This window comes from Myodes glareolus, chromosome 13, assembly GCF_982192425.1.
Source record: "Myodes glareolus chromosome 13, mMyoGla1.1, whole genome shotgun sequence".
Lineage (NCBI taxonomy): Eukaryota > Metazoa > Chordata > Mammalia > Rodentia > Cricetidae > Myodes > Myodes glareolus.
The window spans coordinates 34,137,215-34,156,420 of record NC_142038.1 but is presented as its reverse complement, the minus strand read 5'-3'; the positions used below and the strand labels follow the sequence as shown (position 1 = coordinate 34,156,420).

The window sequence follows — 19,206 nt, the reverse complement described above, 5'->3', positions numbered from 1 at the left end:
ATCACAGATGGGCTTGTTGACTATTTACCTAACTCTTGGGAGGAGGGACGAGGAGGCTCAAGGGACCTGCACCTAAGCATCCAGCCACTCCCCCAACCAGTTGTAGGCAGTTCTGTCCTAATTGCACACGGTCCCAGGGACTCTCGGGGCTAGAACTAGGCAAGAAAGAATTAGGGGAGGGGGTTCCACCTACACTGCCGAGGGAGTCATTATCTCTGCTGGCTGTTTTAAGATCTTTCTCACACTCCTGCCCATAACCCTCCCCCGACTGCTATGCAAATGAGTCCAATAAACTCATTGGTTCCTCAGAGTGAAGTTCGGTGGAATTACACATTAGCTTGTCTAAAGGAAGAGGGGTAGGCATTATTACATCTTTCCAAGGGATGAAAGTTTTTTCATGTATATGGTGTTTGGTCTGCATGTAGTCTGTGTACCACATGCGTGCCTGATGCCTGATGAGATCAAAAGAGGACATCGGATCCCCTGGAACTAGAGTTATAAACAGCTGTGAGCTGCTATGGGAAGGCTGGGGCTCGAACCCTGGTCTTCTTCAAGATCAGCCAGTGTTCTTAATCAATGAGCCACTCCAGCCCTAAGGGAAAGGATCTTAGCAACAGATCTTAACCTAAAAGTTCCCCCTTATAATTGTTGCATGTGGTAATAAAATGTTAGTGTATGTCTTAAATTGCTGTAGATAAGAATTGCTTTTTAAATCATAAAAATGATTAATATTCCAGATAAGAATTAAGAGTGGGTTTTTAAAAAAAAAAAACGATTTTGGCTAAGAATCTTTAATGTCAACACTGATTTGCGGATTCTAACATTAGCCAAAGATATATAATATTCTAAACATTGATGCGCATGACCTGCAGTAGGTTATAAATTTGCCTATTCTCCTTACTACTGTTGACCTAGGGCACAAAAGTACCTTGAGGATACGTGTAGTTAAATGCTTGGTAAAACTGGGTGTGGTGATGCGTACCTATAATTAAGATATTCAGGAAGTTGAACCAGGAGGGTCAGTATTTGAGGCCCGCTTGGGTACACAGCAAGTCCTTGCCCCACCCCCACCCCCACTCTAAAAGAAAGAAGAATGTAAAAACCTGCCTGTAAAACTGCCAGCTACGCGAGCCAGGAACTGGCCTGGAGATAAAATCATATACACGCGCGCGCGCACACACACAGACACAGACATAGACAGAGTGACGGAGACAAAGGCCATCCTTGATACAAGAATGCCAACATTTTGAGCTCAGGGACAACTTACATGGGGTTCTGACCACGCCCCAGCTCTCGATATCTTTCACCTGCAGACTCATCAGAACCCCCTCCCCTGCCATCAGGGTCTTATGCTCAGAACAGCTGCAGGCTGCTCAGAGCAGAGGAAATCAAGTTGTTTACAGGAAATTCAGGGTCTGGGTCTGCAGCCCCCACCAGCGCCCAACAAAAGAGAATACCCAATAAAGTCTTGGCTTTTTTTTTCTTATTTATTTATTTATTTATTTATTTTACAACATTCTGCTTCCATGTATGCCCGCATGCCAGAGGAGGGCACCAGATCTCATTACAAATGGTTGGGAGCCACCATGTGGTTGCTGGAGAATTGAACTCAGGACCTCTGGAAGAGCAGTCAGTGCTCTTAACCTCTGAGCCATCTCTCCAGCCCATAAAGTCTTGTTTTAAAGAAGGCTTTTAAAAACTAAACTTACAATGCTAGAACTATATCTATTCCAGGGAAGGACAGTAGCAAAGATATTTTATTTCTTGATTATGAGACAGTGTTTTGCCATGTAGATCAGGCTGGGGACTTCAGGCGTTGCTCCTGCCTCAGCCTCCCAAGTACTGGGATCCCAAGTCGGCAGTGCCAAGTGCAGCTGCTACATAATCAGTGCACATATAAAGGAATACATAACTAAGAAACACTGGGGGTAAAATTGTCTACACGTGAGAAATATCACAGTCCAAGCTCTGCTACACTGAGGAAAAACATTATAATCTATTGATTTCAGAACTTTTAAAAATTAATGTGAAAATAAGTCATTTACTGGTCTAGAAGAGAATGGCCTGCAATGATGCCTTAGAAAAACATTTACAAGGTAAGCTGAATCACAGCAAAGCCCATTGCTGGTGAGAACATAGGCCATGGGTATGTGTGTGTGTGTGGGGGTGACCTCAGCTATTTTGCTACATGGATATGGTGCCACACTACCTCCTGTTATGGAATATTACTTTAACTATATAAAAATGTGTTGCATTTGTTTATGTTGCATTTGTTTGATGATGTAGAGATGTGTTGCTTTGCCTGCCTAAGGCACCTGATTGAGCTAAGAAAAAGCTGAATGGCCAATAGCTAGGCAGTAGAGAAAGAGGCAGGACTGATGGCCAGAGAGAATAAGGAGGAGGAGCAATCTAGGTTTGAGAGGGAAGAGAAAACTAGAGAGGAGAGAATGAGCGAGAAAGAGAGAGAGAGAGAGAGACCCAGGACCAACCAGGCAGCTGTCAGCCTGTCAGACACAAAGCAGGATATACAGAATGAAAGAAAGGTTAAAAAAAAAATCCCTGAGGCAAAACGTAGATGAAGAGAAACTGGTTAATTTAAGTTATAAGAGCTAGTGGGACAAGAATAAGATACGCTGGGCATTCATAACTAATAATAAGTCTCCAATCATGATTTGGGAGCTGGTTGGTGACCCAAAAGAAAGCCCAATACATCCTCACAAGGACCTGTTGATTGTGGTACCCACAGTGAAGCTTCTGCTTTCAGTGAGCATGTCCCCCTCTTTGACAGAGACACTCACAACTGGTCAAATGCTGAGAATAAAGCATTGTTGAGTGGTCAGACCTAACTGGGGCATCTACATCAACTCCTTCAAGACTCTGAGAACACAGAAGAGGGGAAAGAAAGAATGTAAGAGCCAGTGGATGCAGGAGTACTGTGAAATGTAGTCTTCTGGACACCACGGCTGTGGCACCCATGAACTCGCAGCGGCGACGGTCAACCTGCACTAGTCCCACACATGACAGGGACCTTCCATTCCCTGAGGAAGTATAAGCAGTGAGTGGCTGCGGGGAGAAAGGGAGTCTCGATGGTACAGCTAGCAGTCAGTTGCCCTTGCTCAAGTAAACACCCCCAGTAGGCAGCAAGCCCAATGAAATACAGTAGGGCACATGCCCAAGAGACCCATGAAAGGTGGAGGGGTGCTTTGGGGGGAGAGGAAGCTCGGAGGGAGGGGAAGGTGATAATGATAAGGAGAATATGATCAGCGTGCCTTATCTATGTGTATGAAATTACTGAGGAGAACATGATCAGCGTACATTATCTATGTGTATGAAACTGCAATAAACAAAACCCCACAGAAACTGACTATAAAGGGATGGTTTTGCAGAGATGTCAGACATGAGAGGAAGCGGATTGATTCAGACAGTATTAACGTGTCCGTTTTATAAATACTGAGAACGCAAAAACGGGAGAAGAGAGATGCTGTTACGTTAATATCATCAGCACTAGTGTCACATGACCCTGGTCGCCAAAGAGGGTGACTTCATTGAGCAGCTACAGGAATAGAGGCAAGGAACCGAGGCCTGAATTGAAACAACGCAGAGTAGGGCGCAACTAATTCTAGCAATTGAGAGGTGAGGGCGGGAGGACGAGGAGTTAAAGGGTTGCCTGGGCTACGGAGCACATCCAAGAGCAGACTAGGCAACAGGGTAAGACCCAGACCTCAAACCAAAAGTTGAAGAAAGGGGTTAGGTGGGTAATTAGCGAACTACAAACGGAAAATGTGCAGAGAGTGAGAGACTTTGGAACACTCAGTCCTAAATGGGATGTTTTTATCAAACCCCTCGCCTCAAGCCTTGGGGATCCATGTGGAAGAGAGGGAGGAAAGGTTGTAAAAGCCAGAGGTGGTGGATAACACCAAGGAAATATCATCTTCCAGACATGAGAGGACTAATCCACACATGAACTGAGACCGTGACAGCATGCACAAGCCTTGCACAGGTTCACACAGGACCCAATCGCAGCACAGAAAAGGCAAAGTTGACATGAACTCCCACCTCTAAACCAAATCGCTATTTGGAAATGATACCTCCTGGGAACAGGCGAATCAGTTTGTTTTTTTAAAGAAGTAATACTGGGTATGTCAACCACACTCCAGAATAGACAAGCCCCATACTCAGAAGGAATTGGCAGCCCAAATCAGACTCCATAAGTTTTTTTTGTTTTGTTTTCTGTTTGTGTGTGTGTCCCCTTTTCTTTTCTTTTTTGTCTTGTTTGTTTTTGAAAGAAAGAGAAACACAGTCCAGTGGTTGGGAGAGGGGAGGATCTGAGAGTTGGGGGAGTGGAAAGAATATGATCAAAATATATTGTATGAACGTCTCAAAAAAAAACACAGATGTCGATAGTATTTTGAAAGTTATATCTGTAAAGAGGAATGGGGAATAAATGTCTCAATGTGAGAACATTTGTCTAGAATATATTAAGCCCTAGATTCAATCCTCAGTACCGTATTTTATAAAAGGAAGAAGGAAGAAAGGAAGGAAGGAAGGAAGGAAGGAAGGAAGGAAGGAAGGAAGGAAGGAAGGGGAAGGGAAGGGAAAGGGAAGGAAAGAAAGAAAAGAAAGAGAAAGAAACATCAAAAAATAAATCTAGACATCTTTAAAACTTCAACCGATAGCTGTGGATACAACAAAATGAATTTTATAAATTCACTTTTGAAGTACATATCTGTCGGCCACTCCTATGAATTCTTACCTAGTGTTTATGTAACAGTAGCTGTGAATTAAAGATCTTGGAGGGGGGTGAGACGTTTCTCTGCCACACGGGGAGTGTCTAGTAACAAGCTGGCTTCGATTAACTGGATGAAGAAATATGGGCATGACAAGATGAGTCCTTGTCAACGGATCAAAGTTAAAAGGCTATTTTATGGCTTGTTATTTTGCTGTAGACATCTTAACACTGTCTACAAACGCTGCATTCCAAAATCTTGGTGAAAACTGACAAGTCATTGTGTTGCTAGCACAAGACAATGAAACGTAATGTTAATAGGATCTGTGATACAGTGATCTTGCTTGCTTTCCTCTCTGTCCCCAAGGCCTAGAAAAGTTCTTGGAATACAGTAGAGGTTTAGTATATTTATTAAATAAATAAAAATAATATACTTGAGACTACAGGTTCCAATCTAACCTGACACAATGTATCTGAACGCTCTCCTCTATTGTACATTTATCAAAATCATAAACCATGTCTTAGCCTATTTATTTCTTCAAGATCATGATAACTGTTGCAGGTGAGTAGCAGGGTTGTTGTTGTTTTTTTTTAAATATTATTATTAACTTTTTTTCCCTCTTCAATCTTTTCAATTTAAAAAGCAGAAAACTTCCTGAATTTTCTCCTTCCCCTTCACTGACCCACCGGGCACTGTAACATTCCCAACAGTTTCTTCAAATTTCAAATTCTAAGATCCACATAGTTGTCGATCTTGATAAAGCAATCCCCGAACCAACACGAGGGAACTGAATCAACTTGCCACGTATCTGTTTCCAGCAGTGTTCGCTGGTAATTTCTGTTTTTAATTAAAGTAAGCTTCTAAGTTTTGGGAAAGCTGAGCGTATTTTTCAGGGCTCGAGTCTGCTCCCACTTAAGGGTATTAAATGCTTTAACAAATGCATCTCAGCGGACCCTGTTATCGCTCAGTCCGATAATTGAGCACTTCTGGGAGTGGAGCTTAGGGGACACTCATTTTACACATGTGGTCGAGTTTCTTCTTTCCCTGCCCTTTCCCTTGAAGTGTTTCTGCGCAGATCAATGAACCCTCCCCCGTCCAGCCTTTTCTCAAGAGGATGGGTCCCTCATGCTATCATTTTGATATGAAAGGGTAGAACTGTCGAGGGGTCTGTTCTTTGTTCCCTTCAAATCCAGCTGGGACAAGCATGGCTTAATTTAATACCTGGTACTGAGGTAACTGCGTTGAGCACAACATTTCTCTCCCCTCCTAGCCCTAGATAAGTCAACCATGGCTGTTTTAAAAGAAAATAACATCCACAGACATTATTTATTTAAGTCAAAATTTTACTCATTAAGATATTTTAATGCACATTTTTTTTTCTGTTCTCAATAGATTTGAGTTTTGAAAGCAGGAATCCCAAATTAACTCATAGGGTTTGTGTAGACTCAATGAGACACTACCTTCCATTTTAAAACCTCCTCGGCGAGCATCTACATGAGAAGAATGGAGTGTAATGGAGTTATCCTTTTGTTTTGTTTTGTTTTGTTTTTTAAGACAGGGTTTCTCTGTAGCTTTGGAGCCTGTCCTGGAACTAGCTCTTGTAGACCAGGCTGGCCTCAAACTCACAAAGATCCGCCTTCCTCTGCCTCCCAAGTGCTGAGATTAAAGGCATGCGTCACCACCGCCCAGAGTAATGAAGTTATCCTTAACTCAAGAGCTTTCTGTTTTGGCGTAGCTATTTCTTTTTCTCATTTGCTGTGTCAACAAAATAGAAATCAATTTAAATCTTGTTGAGCGCCACTCCGTCAGCTTAAATATGCTCTCTCCTCTGCTTTTACACACTGTCAAATTATGTAAAAACAGATAAGGCTAGAAAATTAAATACAAGTGATAGGCAAAGGGGGGGGGCAAGTGGATAAGGATTTTCAGGCCACAAAATAAACACTGTCGTGTTTATGGAAAGCAAGTGCGGTGGGCGGGGGTGGTGCACGCCTTTAATCCCAGCACTCTGGAGGCAGAGGCAGATGGAGGGAGTTCCAGGACAGCCAGTGCGACACAGAGAAACCCTGTCTTGAAAAACAAAAACAAAACAACAAGTATGAATGGCACATAAGTGTGTATGAAACTTGCAAGATTTTTCTATCGACTATAGCTCAGGTGTCCCATGGTTATTTTGACACTAAGCTTTTCCATTGTTACTTTGGCCTAAGCTACTTAGATGTAACTTAACAGATAGTGAAATAATTCCATTTCAGAAAGGGATAGTTTCGCACATTACTTGAAAGGAACTGTGGTAGTTTGAATGTAATTGGTCCCCATAAGCTCACAGGGAGTGGCACTGTTAGTATTTGGAGGTATGTGGCCTTGTTGGAGGAAGTGTGTCACTGTGGGGGCAGGCTTTGAGGTTTCCTATGCTCAGGATACCAACCACTGTTTAGGTCAACTTCCTCTTGCCTGCAAGATGTAGGACTCTTAGCTACTTCTCCAGCATCCTGTCTGCCTGCATGCTGCCATGGCCCGTGCCATGATAATAATGGACTGAGCCTCTGAAACTGTAACCAAATCACCCCTATTAAATGTTTTCCTTTATAATAGCTGCTGTGGTCATGGTGTCTCTTCATAGCAGTAGAAAACTTAAGACAGAGACTCATCTTCGGTTTTTCTTTCTTCCTTTCTTTGGTAGGGGAAGAGTGAGAGCCGGGTGCAGCCCAATATGCCATTGTTAATTTCAGTTTTATTCCCATGCTTTATTTTTTTATAGTGTTAACATCAGCTTAATTTTCTCAATCCATTTAAGAGAATAAATGATCTGACACCCAACTGCCTTCAAAAGCACAAGGATTTTTTTTTTCTGGTCCCCTCTGTAATTTATCTTCAATGTACTTCTTCAACTTGATGATGCAATACATGAATTATTCACCAAGAGATGTATTTTAATCATTTCTTATCAGCACCAATATTAGTGCCAAGGACATACAGGTAAAACAGATGCTAAGCACAAGTCCTCACACTGAGATTTGCGTTGAGGTCATTGGCATTTCCTGATGGTTAAAAGCCTTATTCTTTATCTAACCATAGTCTGCTATATTTAATGGAAACCTTTATAATGAAGAATTAGGGTATAGTCAGGAAGGGAGAAGCAGGAATACAGGCTGAGAAGCACTATGTATTTTGAGTAGTACTATACATTTGTGACTGAGGCACTGCTTAGTTGGTAGAGTGCTTGCTTAGCATTATTGAGGCTGTGGGTTCGATCCCCAGATCTATAAATTACTTGAGATGGAGCAATTCTGTAATTCAAGCACTTTAGAGGTGGAGGCAGGACAGGAGTTCAAGGTCAACCACAGATATAAATTTTTTGTTGACTGTGATGTTCATCTAAATATCTATCAAAATGTAATTATATACTAAATGTGCTAATACTGTTTTACACTTACAAACTCTTTGTTAAAGAATATAAAATTAAATCCCTCATTCTTTTACTGAACAATTGCTGTTAACTAACATTTAGTACAGTTAGCATAGCCTTCAAATCATGCATGAATCCACTCTGGACATATGTTTTTAAAGTTTTCAGAAATAATGTCTTTCCAGAAATAATGTTTTGTTTTTTAAAATTGCCATGAGCAGTTTTCCATACACTAATAATTCTGCTAAAACCATCCCAGTTTCACAGATAGATAGATAATTTAACCAATTTTAAGGATAAGGCAAACTCACCAACACAAACAAATACTAGTGTCCTAATGGGACTGCCTGGGCTGTACACATAGCACCAAATCAGAAATCCAGAGAAGGAGCCGGGAGGTGGTGGCGCATGCCTTTAATCCCAGCACTTGGGCAACAGAGGCAAGAGGATCTCTGTGAGTTCAATGCCAGCCTAGTCTACAAAGCAAGTTACAGGACAGGCTCTAAAGCTACAGAGAAACCCTGCCTTGAAAAACCAAAAAGAAAAAAAAAAAGAAAGAAAAGAAAAGAAATCCAGACAAGGAAGGATGAATCACCCACCTGTAAAACAAAAACAAACAAGCACAGGAAAAAATATGAATAAGATAGGGGATTTTGTTTTGGGGGATACAAGTAAAACATTGTTGCTCATCTGTAGAGTACTGTATCAAACTGCATTCAATGTTCCTTCATCAGACAAGAGCCGTCCTAATGTTAACGAAACCAGAAATGGAGGTACACAGTGAACTCCTACTTGCTTAGGTCGTGCATGTGGCGGTGTTTGGAGTCATTGAAGCAGAAGGCAGTCCCTCCCTGTAGCCCCATTGAAGATGGAGGTCCCTGGAGATGAGAGATGCTTTCCGCAGCCCTAGTGGAGATGGAGGTCCCTGGAGAGGAGTGATGCTCCCCGCAGCCTCAGTGGAGATGGAGGTCCCTGGAGATAAGGGATGAACATAACACTGGAAGGGGGAGGAACAATAAGCATCATCACTTCAAGGAATGTCCCTTAAAGAAAGAGTCATCTAAGTTAGATGGATTTGCCTGTTTATAGCACACAACAGGGCAGCTTTCCAAGACTTCAGATCCTCACAGGCCACCTTCATGATTTTTGCTATTGCCCTACCAATTTTGTTTTTAAACATTATTGCTTTGTTACACTGTTTCAATGAGAAAGCAGAAATGCAAGAGGACTTTGTCGATTTGTTAACAGTAAATACCCAATGGAAAACACACTTAGGGGCTGAGAGAGCACTTAAGAGCACTAACTACTCTTGCAGAGGAACTGGGTTCAGTTTCCAGCACTCACAAGACAGTTCACAGGTCACTGTTACTCCAGTTTCAAGGGACCCCACGCCCTCTTCTGGCCCCTGTGGGCACTGCATGCACATGGTACACAGACCTAAATGCCGATGAAACAGTCATGCATATAAAATAATATAAATAAATTTAGGAGGTTTTAGCTAGGGCTAGATGCTGTGGCTCCTGAGCCTGATAGATTTCTGTTTGTTTAAAACAGAAAAAGAATGGTCTTGAACCTGCTAGGGAAGAATTAACAAGGGTTAAAGCCATTACTGACAAACCCAGACTGTCAGTCCAAACACTTCCCCAGAACTGCAAAATTAAATCACTTTCACTATGTTACTCAGTGCTATTTATATCGCCTAACATCCTGCTCAGGGGCCCACATCCCTCTCCAGCAAACACTGTCCTAGAGGAAGCTGTCCTAGGTAAGAGAGTCGCCTCTGGTGTCACCCTAAGCCAACCTTTAGAGCTATGGAGGAGTGGAGGCATAACCTTCTATTTTGTAACTGTAGGCCATGCTGGACAGGGTATGGTCCTCCATTTCTGGGCTCCCCTACTGTGGACTGGATCACGTAGCTCGAAGCTGTATTTGGTTTTGTTTGCTTTCCTCAGGAGGGGTGAAAGGGCATGAGACAGTCCTTGTGTAGTCTTTCTTCATGTGGCTAAGGATGAACTTGAATTCCTGACCTTCCTGTCTCGACTTTCCGGGTGATTTCCAACATGAGTCACCACGCCCAGACACATTGCTTCTCCTTTCGTTCTACCCTCCAGTCGCCGAGATGGGGGCTATCGAAGGGGACTTTAAAGAGGAGGCATACTTGTTAGGGTGAGCCCCATCTCGGTGTGACTGGTGGTCTGAAATCAGGCTGCAGACAGACACACAGAGAGAAGGAAGGCCGTGTGAAGATGTGGGAAGACAGACACGGTCTAGACTGAGAAGAAACCAGGCCAGCTCACAGTTTCACCTTGGTCTCCTGACTCAAGAATTGTGAAAAAATAACCTTTCTGTTTAAGCTGCTCGTCAGTTGGTGCTTCACTGTTAAACCAAGGAATTTCCTGAATGGAACAAATTCAGAAGACATGTTTTTGGTTTTGTATTTTTCTCTTTCACTTTAGCTTGCTTCTTGAAATATGACAGAGAAATAGAAATCCAGAGCCCATGCAGTCATAATCCATATGTGTTCCCATGGGGATGGACGTTTGTCAGGCTCCTAATGGAGATCATGTATGAACAGACATGTACTGGATACATTAAAGGCAGGCGCTTAAGTTCAGTGGCACAAGCTGACCTCTGTGTCAATCAATGGTGTCGTGATGTGTGTCCCTCAGTGAGAAATAGCCCGAGGAGGCGGAACCCTTGTCACAAGAGGCAATTAGAACTTCTGCAAAAATGAGGCAGGGCTCAATTGTTAAGTGCTGGGGAATAATCCTTCTGCACACTGTGAAGACATGTTGCTTTCAAAATCAATCTCGAATGCTGATTGGCCGGTGGCTAGGCAGGATTTCAGTGCAGAGAGAAAGCTGGAGAGCAGGGCAGAGTCAGAGGACACAGAGATACAAACCAGCAGGATGGGGAGAGTGCACGTGAGGTAAACAATCCGCAGGGCAGCACATAGGTGAATAGAAATGGGGTAAAGTCTAAGAGCTGGCTAGGAACAAGCCTAAGCTATTGGCCGAGCACTTATAACAAAAATTAGGTCTCTGTGTAGTGTTTTGGGGGAGAGTCTGACAGGACAGGAAAGCCCACCTACAGTTAAGAAAGAGCACTGGCTGCTAGCATAAAAAGTTATATTCAGTCATACACATATGTATGTGTACTTAGTACATATAAACTGGACTGTGATGACTGAAGATTCCCCATGCTCTGTAAAAATAAACAAACATGTCTTTATTTTCCATTAAGTCATGCCTTTCAGAATTTAATAGAGTTCATAAATTTTTTTCAAGGTACTATCCGTTTTATTATTAACAGAATGTGTCACATGCGTGTAGATATTATTAGCTCATTTTTCTGAAGTCTTGCAAAAGGTAGTCATTGAAGGAATACAAGAAAATGACCAAAGACTCTGCCTTAGAGGAGCTGACTATAATTAGAAAACAAAACATCTACACAAACAAGCAGTAACTGTGTGCACAGAATAGAGTTTTATATACTAGAGAAAAATGACATTATAATTCTGTTCCCTTTTTGAATGTCAGTAGTTTTATTAATAATTTACATATTTGAAGAAACTATTAACAAAACAAACTTGTCAGTTTTTTTAAAAGTCACACAAAAGGAAATAATGGAAAATATTGCTTTCAGGCTTGTTATAAACAATTTCACTGGGATATGGGAGCTGTAGGCAAAGGCTGCTTGTTTGTTCCCAGCTGCCCAGACCCGAAATAACTACAGAGAAACTATATTGATTACAACACTGCTTGGTCAATAGCTTAGGCTTCTTATTAACTAACTCTTACATCTTAAATTAGCTCATTCCTATTATTTTGTGTATAACCACAAGGCTTGTGGTTTACCGGCAAGATTCCGGGGTTTCTGTCTCCTTCAGTGGCTACATGGCGTCTCCCTGACTCTGCCTTTTTTCCTCCTCTTTTTACTTGAAATTTCTGCCTTACTCTATCCAGCCCTGCCATAGGCCAAAGCAGCTTTATTCATTAACCAATAAAAGCAATACATATACAGAAGGACTTCCCATACTAGGGAGCCAAGTTTATTAAACTGAAAAATAAAAATTTAAATGTCTTTGGAACCTAGAGTTTTAAAAATAGCATGTGAAAATACTGTTGGGGGGGGCAAGGTTCAAATAAGTCATGCTTTTTTTTTTATTCTTGTTATTACAGACTTAATGGCACTCATTGGTGGGGACACATAACTTCCTGTATGGATTAGACACCAAGGGACTAACCTGAGCATATAAACTAGAATGGAGATGAATGAGCTAAAGTACTACATTGCTGAACTGCTTAACAGGCAAGCTGTGCACACATCCTAGAAGCCAGAAAGCAGAGCTAACAAAGACTGGTTTTCTTCAGCATCCTCAAAAACTCTTCCTCGTTAATCTCTCCACCACCATCATGATCTGCTTCATCAAGCATTTTCTGCAATTCTCCTTCTGTTACGTTTTCCCCAGTTCCTTGGCGACCCTCTTGGCGTTATTCAGTGATGTGTTGTCAGTAGCATCGTCATCAAGTAACTTAAAAGCCTTCAGGATTTCTTCTTTCTCATCCTTTTCACTCCTTTTCACACTCATAATGGCAAAAAAAAAAAAAAAAGCTTCAAAACTGATCGCGCCGTCCCTTCTTGGTCAATGTCTGCTGTCGTTTGTCTAATTCCTTCTTTCTTTGGCTCAAATCCTAAGGCCCGCATTGCAATCTTCGGTTCTTTCACATCTATGGTTCCAGACCCATCCGCGTCAAATAAGTCAAAGGCCTCATTTATCTATCTATCTATCTATCTATCTATCTATCTATCTATCTATCTATCTATCTATTTTGGGTCATCATTCAATTCTACTTTTGTTACTTTTTTCTTCCACTGGTCTAAAGTTGTTCGATAGCTGGATGCCATGACCCCAACCTGCTCCCTCGCCTGAGCCCGTGCAGCCCAGCACCCCAACAGCCACCCTCCCCTTCCTCTATAGTTCTGTTCTTATGTGAAGATTTCACACCGTCCTTATCCTTCTGTAAGAGTTAAGAAAATAAGAAATTCATAATTCTCTTTTTCATTATGCATTCCTTATAGCTTGATTGAGCTAATGATCCCATGCCTTTCAGGAATTACTGGGACCCATAGCTCAGCGGCAGAGCACTTGCCCAGGATGTGCAGGGCCCTGGGTTCAATTCCCAGTACTGCAAAGCAAATTAAGGAACACAATGCTATCTCACTAATACACACACCAAGTCAAAAAGGAAGTTAAAGGAGAGCCAGAATAAATAATACGGTGTCTGTCTTTTTTAACAGTTCATAAAGGTGGAAAGAGCCTGCTTCAGATTTGGTTTTGGTGATTCTGAACGGAAGCCCAAGTTTCTAGTGATTGTTTCTACTTACAGAAAATTGCGCATTTATTGGCTCGATAGTAGAGTACTTGCCTCCTACGAATGACACTGTAGGTTCAATCCCTGAAGTGATATTTCATTTGTATTTGAATAAATAAAGCTTGCCTGAAGATCAGAAAGTAAAACAGCCACCCTGGTCAGCCTTACAGACCAGGCAGTGGTGACACATTCCTTTAATCCCAGTAACCACACTCATTTGTCATAGAAACCAGGCAGTAGTGGTGCACGTCTGTAATCCCAGCACTAGAAAGGAATATAAGAAGGGAGGAGCCAGCTCTCAATCTCAGTCTCATTCTGAGATTCCTGGAGGCGGGATCACCATTTCGGACTGAGGTAGAGGTAAGAGCCAGTGGTTTGGCTGCTTTGCTTTTCCGATCTTCAGGTTTTTATTAATCATGTTACAGATTCCAGATCCTGCCTTAAGGAAGACGTGTATTTATTTAGTTCATCTTCAGTGAATTAAAAAAAAAAAACTTCTATGGCCAGGTGGTGGTGGTGCACGCCTTTAATCCCAGTACTTGGGAGGCAGAGGCAGGTGGATCTCTGAGGAGGCCTGCCTGGTCTACAGTTCATAAGGACCATGACGTGTGTGTACACATAAATCAGTTTTGTGTTCTTGGGCCTTCATTCTCTCCACCAGTAATAAGCACATCATCAGATAGTGATTGTTACAAATTATCACTAAATAGGGCCCAGCACTCAGGCGACAGAGGCAGGTGAGGTGGGGTGGGGGAGGTGTCTCTGAGTTCAAGTCCTGCTCGGAGTACACAACAAGTTCAATGCCAGTCAAAGCTGGACAGTAAGAGCATGTCTAATGATATAAAATAAAAAGAATTAGATGACTTGTTTTTATAGCAATCACCCAAAATTTGTTTTGAGACTAGAAAGCAAAGCCTTTTAAGTCATTCTGTCCTAGAAATATGCATCGTTTTCCTCAACAGAACTTTGGTAACCTACTAGAACATTTAGGAATCAAGGTCTACGTAGTTTTAGATCACCTAGGGCTGTGTAATGAAATCCTATCTTAAAAAATTAAAACAAAAACCAAGCAAAAAAAGAAAAGTGTCATCTAATAGAAAGGTGGACAAAATAGTTAACGAACAAATGAAAATATGTTTCCTACTTAAAGAAAAATAAAGACACACAACTCATATACTATTTTTTGCCCAAGGTTTGTTGTTGTTGTTTGAAATGGGGGGAGGTGTCTAACTACGTGGCTTACGCTGGTGTTGAATTCACAGTGATCTTCCTTCCTCAGCTGCCCACAGGCTGGAGTTAGTCACAAAACTCACCCGCCTCACACAGCTAAGCACGCTTGGTAATGTGCTTGTCTATCAAATGCAAACTCTTCTGTAACACTGGGGGAGTGTAGATTAGCAGAAACATTTTGGAAGACAATTTGGCAGAATAAATTCTCTGGAATATTTTATAGGTATATGGACTTTGCACATCAAATCAAGAAATTAGAATACTTGTTGCTCATTACAGATTTTACAAAAGTTTATTGCATGATAAATAGAGTACTATGCAATAGAATACTATGCTGCCATTAAAAGTTATATTCCTAGTATTTGACATAGAAGTGTGTATAGAATATAGCACAGGTTTTAAAACACAGCTTATGCTAAAATATACATAATAATTCTCTGAACTTATGAATTAAGAAGTGCCTGGAAGTATGTTACAAAGTTATTTATAAAATTGTCTCTTTGTGGTAAAACCTGAGTATAGTTTAAAGATAATATTTGCAATATTCTTTTTCTTTATTTAGAGTGATACTGAGCATGTTTTCCAGTAAGAATAAAAGGTTGTTGATCAACCCTCAGTTTTAAAGCAAATCTTTTCCTCCTGACAATGGAACTGTTTAAGAGCTGGGGAACACCTGAGCTCTGTGACCGTCTGAAGAAAACACGCGGATTATAATTACGCAGTATTTTTAGCAGATCGGCGTGAGTGTTTGTGTTTGACACTTTCCTGGAGAGTCACCAGTTGAACAGGTGTGCTGGGTGGGGCGGACCATCTGTTTCTCTTTCTGGAGATGTTTTTTAAGGGACTGGAAGAGGATTTAGAAATCCTGTCCTCATTGACTGAAAAGCAGGGGGAGAAAATTAATGCCTGCCCTCTGCTCCAGTACCACCTTCTTTTGTTATTTTCAGTGGGTTCCTTAGAAAACACCAACCACTGTGCCTAACGTGCTGGGATTCCATGCTCTGACTCAGACTAGTTTCACAGTGTCAAGTGTCCTTTTGCTAAGAAAGTTAATTAGTATCTGAGGTTAAGGTGGGAACAGCTGTAAGCGTCTGTTCTGAAATTCTGACTTTGATTTTAGCTTTGTCTTGCCCAAGGAAGTCTTAGTGCTCTTTTGAGTCTGGAGTCAAAGGAAGAAACCGGCTTGTTTCTCCCTCCTTTATCTGTTTGTTTGTTACCAGGTCTCACGTGGCCCAGGTTGACCTTGAATTCTGGCCGCACCACCACACCCGGCTCTATGTGATTTATTATTCTCTTTTGCGTGAAGGGAAAATTATATCTGAGCCTCTAAGTTGGTAAGACTTTCCAAAACTGTTATTTTTTGCTCTTTAAGATCAGAATAACTCAAAAGAAAGAAAGGAAGGAAGGAAAAAGGAAGGGAGGGAGGAGATAAGAAAGTAAGGTCCTTGGTGCAATGTAACCACATTCAAAGGTACCTTGGCACTTTTTTTTTTTTTAAAGAAAGTCGAATACAGTTCCTACATGATGCTGGAATCTACCATACTCCTTGGTTTTAAAAATATGTATTGAAGTGCGGGGCAGTGGTGATACACACCTTTAATTCTTGTACTTGGGAGGCAGAGACAGGCAAATCTCTATGAGTTCAGGGCCAGCCTGGTCTACAGAGCCAGTTCCAGGACAGGAGCCAAAGTTACAGAGAAATCTTGTCTCGAAAAACAAAAAACAACAAAAAAGTATTGAAAACTTAAATCTTACATCTAAACAAAACCTTCCATATGGTGGCAGTAATGGCTTTATCCAGAGTTACGAAAACTTGGAGGAACTAATGTGTCCCTCAACAGGTGTACACATAAACCTTTCAGCCTTCTAGCCTTCTAGTAAGATCAAAAAAAGGTGATACCAACTTTGAAAAGATTTGAGGGAACCTTGAATCTTATCACTTGTGCTTGTATCTTCAGTGCACACTTGAGAAGGCCACCGACGGGAAGATACCAAGGACGTGATATTCTGCAGACCGCAGAAACTACAGTGAAGAAGTCGATGGCTACCAGGGTTCGATTTTCATCGTCAGCTGCACTGGGTGAAGAATCGCCGTGGAGCTACGTCTCTGGGTGTGCCTAGAGGGGCATTTCTAGAACGGTTTGACTAAAAGGGTGGGAAGACCTACTCTGCAAGTTACCAGGCCCATCCCAGGGTTAGGGCCTCCAGACCCAATAAAAAGCAGAAAACTAGCTGAACACCAGACTTCATCTCCGTTTCCTGATTGGGGTCCCAGTGTGACCATCTGCCTCCCACTCCTGCTGTCATGCCTTCCTGTAGCGCACCACACCCGTCTATGCTCTATGCGCTACCAAACAGTTCAGGAACTGGGCAAGGGAAACCGGGCAAGGGGCTGGAGATTGAAACATACAAAGACTCAGACAGACGTGGATCATCCTTGAAACAGGAATGCCCCAAGAATGCCCTTTTACTGTGTTCAGGGGCAGCTTATATAGGGACAGCCACGCCCCAGCCAAACCCACCAGAAACCACTCCCCTGCCATCAGGAACTCCCAAGGGTCTCGTGCTCAGAGCAGCTGCAGGCTGTCTCAGAGCAGAGGAAAACAAGTTGTTTACAAGAAATTCAGGATCTGGGGGTTCACTGCTCCCAACACCTTCCTTGTCACAATGGACATCGTGACCTCAGAAATGTCCCTTCGGAAGCTATACTGAAATAAACCCCCCCCCTTTCTTAAGCTGTTTTTGCTGCATATTTTGTCATGGCAACAAGAAAAATAACAGGTGGATAAGGGAGGAAGTCCACACTGGCACACTGAATATTTAGGGCAATGAAACCATTCTGTGTGAGACTGTAATAGTGAGCGCATGTTAATGGGAATTTGTCAAAACCCATAAATTCTACGTCTGCAGGAACTCTTGATTTTTAGCTAGCCATGCGCTGGAACTGACTCATTAAACACACCAGGCTAAGCCAGACATCTGACATAGGAGAAACTCCAAGAGGTGAAAAGAAAGTAGGAAAAATGGAGTGACTTTGGTAATTTTTACTCATATTTTCTGTAAACCCCCAAACTATCCTACACGTTTGAGCCGATACATTATTTTTATTTTATGTATATGGGTGTTTTGCATGCATGTCTGTCTGTGCAGGACATGCATGCATGGTGTACTGGGATGCCAGAAGTGGGTGTTGGATCCTCTGTAACAGTTGTGGTTACCCAGGTCCTCTGGAAGAAGAGTCAGTGCCCTCAACCTGTGAGCCATCTCTCCAGTCCCAAGTCTAGTAATTAAAAACAAACGAGAAGAGTCATTAGCAGCTTTTGTTTAGCAGCTGTGATTTCCTGCAGAAGACAAGACCAGCAGAGGACTGGGCCCACCAACATCCTGCCGAAGGAAAGAGTGGGGTTCCATAGGACCTGTCTCCCTGAGGATTTGCACACAGTTAAGGGCTGATGGAAGAGGGACAGTCATTTTCTTGAGTGGTGTAGGTACTGGCAAAGATACCCATGCTCTGGCGAACATCCCTAATAAGATTTATTGGGCCCCACTAGAAGAAGGAGGAGGAAGAAGAAGACAACATGAGAGTAGAGGGTCAGCCATTTGTTCGGAGGAAGAGGAGTTGCCAGTGGAACATGAGAGGGTAATCGGGATTAGTGAGTAGAGTCAAAATGCATTATATATAAGTATGAAAATATCTTCAGGAAACCCACTATTATGTATAATTAATATGTGCTAATAAAAAATTTAAAAAGCGCTGCTAGACCTGTGACTTTTTCTTTTCTTCATCTGTCGGGAAATACACAGAATGTGAGTGGCCTACTCATGAATTATGAGATGCATGAAAGTTGTGGTCCCATTTTTACCTTGGGATGCAGTAGGAAATTTTCGTCTCCGACTACCCGCCTTCTACTGAGTGATCGTTTTCTATCCTTTGAGGTGTGATGTGTCAATGACTGTCTACAGAGTTACACCTGTGCGTTTGTGAATGCAACCCTGAGAGTCGTCAGCTGCAAAGCTCTTCTGTGCCCGGAGTCAGAGACCCGGTGCGATTTTTCATTTTGGAAATAATGACTTATTTGTTTGCGACCTGTCATTACCATTCCCAAGTGGACCCTGGAACTTTGTAAGAGAGACGGATCTCGTTTTCCCTCTCCATGGTCCATGGTATGAAGAACAAACACACTACAGGCGTCTTAGTGTAGCACCGCCCAGTCTGCTTTCTGGTTGTTCTTTCAAGCACCGTGAGAACAACTTAGTCTTCCATACAAAAGTCAATACATTTAATTATGGAAAATCAGACTCTTCTGTACAGGTAGGATTTGGGTGAGGGAGTTGTGTGTGCATGCGTGTGTGTGTGTGCGTGTGTGTGTGTGATGCGTGTGTTGACAGTATCTCATTGTGCAGCCCTGACTGGCCTGGAACTCACTGTGCGATTACGGTTCCTAGACCATAATCCTCGTGCTGC

General features: G+C 42.2%; 1 protein-coding gene and 1 pseudogene across 1 annotated transcript in view; one reads left to right on the top strand and one right to left on the bottom strand.

Moving 5' to 3' along the window:
* LOC146891736 (uncharacterized) overlaps window positions 1-19,206 on the top strand; it is a 151,963-nt gene that overhangs the window by 105,757 nt on the left and 27,000 nt on the right. The gene's annotated exons all lie outside the window — the stretch shown is intronic.
* LOC146891737 (centrin-4 pseudogene) lies at window positions 12,486-13,044 on the bottom strand (annotated as a pseudogene).